Source organism: Glycine soja, chromosome 20 (assembly GCF_004193775.1).
Source record: "Glycine soja cultivar W05 chromosome 20, ASM419377v2, whole genome shotgun sequence".
Taxonomy (NCBI): Eukaryota; Viridiplantae; Streptophyta; class Magnoliopsida; order Fabales; family Fabaceae; genus Glycine; species Glycine soja.
In genome coordinates, this window is record NC_041021.1 from 4,006,137 (window position 1) to 4,009,809 (window position 3,673).

Below are 3,673 nucleotides of genomic sequence, written 5' to 3' on the forward strand. Positions count from 1 at the left end.
ATATTAACCCTGCCAGCCATAGATAAGCTTTTCTGGTTCCATTTAGTGAGTTTAGCTTCAAATTTGCTGATCAAAGGCTCCCATACCACCTGATTTGAGGATCTGACCCCAATGGGGATGCCCAAGTAGTGGAAGGGAATCCCCATCTGCCTACAGTTCAGAAAGTGAGCAGCTTCTTGAGACCAGTTAACATAATCTCCAAAAATTCCGAATTGACTCTTAGCATAGTTGATTTTCAGACCAGAGGCCATCTCAAAGCCTCTAAGCATTGCCTTCAAAACAATAACATTTTCCAAGGAAGCTTGACCAATGAAAACAGTATCATCAGCGTATTGGAGAATATTAATAGGCTCTTTTCGTTTTCCAACCAAGTAGCTACGGTACAGATTTTTTACAATGGCCTGTCTCATCATTCCAATGAGACCTTCCCCCACTAAGTTAAACAACAAAGGGGCTAGAGGGTCCCCTTGTCTCAGACCTCGAGTAGGAGCGAATTCTTTAGTCGGACTACCATTAACTAAAATGGAAATAGATGCTGATTGAAGGCAGGCAGCAATCCATTGTCTCCATTTAGTACAGAATCCTAGTCTTGACAGCATGTAGTCCAAGAAAGACCAAGATACTGTATCATAGGCCTTTTCAAAATCCACTTTAAAGACTATAACTGGCTACTTTGTCTTCATAGCTTCCTCCACCACCTCATTAAGGATCATAATTCCATGAAGGATATGTCTATCCTTTATGAAGGCTGATTGCCTTTCATCAACAATACCCGAAATAACGGTCCTCAACCTGGTTGCCAAAAGCTTGGATATGACTTTGTACATGCAGCCGATGAGAGAAATAGGCCTGCAGTCATTTAAGGATTGAGGATGATTTGATTTAGGGATAAGGGCCATGGAGGAAGCATTGCTGCCTCTAGGAAAGCTTCCATGGCAGTGGAACTCATCCACAAATCTCCTGAATTCAGGTCTCAGAATCTTCCAAAAAGCCTTAATAAAGTTGAAATTAAAACCATCGGGACCCGGGCATCTATCACCACCACAACTCCAAACAGCATCTTTAATCTCTTGATCAGAAAAAGGGGCAATAAGTCCCTCTCTTTGATTCTGATCAATGGAGTGGAAGAAAACCCCATCAAGGGTGGGTCTGAAACTCTTATCTTCAGAAAATCTATGAAGGAAGAAATTAAAAGCTTCATTCTTAATTCGGTCAGGCTGTTGAACCCAATTGCCATCAATGAAGAGACCCTGAAGAGCATTATAGTTTCTTCTGACATTTATAGCTTTGTGAAAATAAGCTGTATTACTATCACCTTCCTTAATCCATTTATCTCTAGATTTTTGTCTCAGCAGGGATTCATAAGCATTTGAAACCTCCCACAGCTCTTGTTGCAGTAATTTCTTGACTTTGACCTCCTCTTGAGATAAAACTCTATCACCAGCTGTAGTTTCCAAGTCATTAAGCTTCTGTCTCAAATTCTGGATTCGACTAACATTGATATCAGCAATATCTTTACTCCATTGTTTGATGGTATTTTTAAGATTTCTCAGCTTGTTTTTAAGGACAATGCCCCCCCATCCACCCTGCTGATCCTTAGACCAAGACTCCTGCACCAGCTTTTGATATCATTTTTGGTTGAGCCACAAGTCCAGCACCCTAAAGGGCTTAGGGCCCCAATCAACCAGTTTAGTTTTCAAAATTACAGGGCAATGGTCAGAGTAATCTCTGTGGAGAACATGCTGGGATGAGTCAGGCCATAGGGCTAGCCATTGATCTGACACTAGGAATCTGTCAAGTCTGCTCTTTACAGAACCTAGGAGTGATTATAAAATAGAAAAACTAAGATGAATTTAATTGAAATTACTGCTTTGTTATCATTCTTGATGGATGTTCTAGCATTCATGAGTATTGACTTTGGTTTAATGGCTTCCATTTCTTACTATATGATTAAATCCTGCTCTGATATTGGATGACCATTGGTTGAAATGAATACCAAAATCTTCTCCAAATGTGTCAGCCATGTCCATGACCATTGGTTTTTTTTTTCAGGTTATCACATACTACTTTTAATTGACATTGTTGTTGAAGGTCGTTCGGGTTATAGCAACTCCAGGTACGTACGTAGGAACTAGCATGTATATACTGCTGTTTCATTTAAAATATTATATAGTGGTGTTTGCTTTAAAATGTTATATACTGGTGTTTGATGTAAAATGTTGCATACTGGTTTCAATGAATGAGGAATTGAGTCCCTTAGGAAATGAATTGTTTTTTTGGAAGGCATAAAATATATATATTATTAAAATGATCAAAGCAGTACAAGTGGTACTGGAATAAAAGAAATACAAGCACCTCTGGTGCTGCCCTCCAAAAAACCCCAAGCTAGTTAGAGCAACCCACCAAAAAATCAGAAGATTCCTGTGATGCCATATAATGCTAGTTAGAGCAACCCACCAAGCACTCCATCTACTCTGATTTGTGTTTGTCCCAAACCCAACACAAAATTGAACAAAATGATTTAATGGGGAGGCTGGAAGGGGTCCTACAGCCTTGATCCATCCCATTGATTCCCACCACATATTTATTGTCCTTTTACAATTAAAGAAGAGATGCCCCATTTCCTCCTGCCTTTGGCCACAGAGTGGGCAACCAGCATCTTGAATATCCACATGTCTCCTTAACAGATTCCCTTTGGTGGGGAGCCTGTCTTTAAGAAGTCTCTAAATGAAAACTGCTGCCCTTGGGGGTATATTCAGATTCCAAATTAGTTTAGAAAACCTGTCTTGTGAACCGGAATCATTTAGCTTTCAGCATTAGGCTATAAGCTGACTTGGTGGAGTACACACCGTTAGGTTCAGCTTTCCACATCATAATGTCCTTCACATTTCTCTGAATACATATAGATGTAATGTCTTCCATAAAGCTCACAGCCAAGTCATGTTCATGATCAAAAAGATTTCTCCTCCACTGCAAATCCCATCTCCAATTGTCCTGGGAGAAATTACCCATCATTGAAATGAGGCTGTGTTGCTGACTGCTTATCATGAAAAGTTGGTTGTATTGCTGTTTAAGAGTGCATTCGCCTACCCATCTGTCATGCCAGAAATCAATTCTGTCACCACAACCTATCTTCCAAACCATGTTTTGATGAAAAATGTTGTGCTGAGACTGGTGGTAAATCTTCCTCAGATCCTTCCACCAATTGGAAAATCCCCTTTTATCTCTTTGAAGCTGGAACTCCTTCCATCCACCATATTTGGAGTTAATAATTCTGGCCCATAGCTGCTTTTGTTCAGAAGCTAGGGCCCATTTCCATTTTCCCAGTTGGGACACCCAAATAATAGAAAGGGGTTTCTATTTGTCTGCAGTTCAGAAGTTGGGCTGCCTCATTTGCCCAGTTGACCATCCCTCCAATAATCCCAAACTGACTTTTGGCATAGTTGATCTTTAATCCAGAAGCCAATTCAAAACCTCACAGCAAAGCCTTCAAAACTAGAACATTCTCCCAAAGAGCCTCTCCCTCAAAAGTCGTGTCGTCAGCATATTGCAAAATATTAGTGGGCTCCTTATTCTTCCCAACCAAGTAGCTTCTATATATTTTTTTTTTTTGGAAGGCAAAATTCGATATATATTAATATATGTAAAAACAGTACAAGTGGTACTGGATATA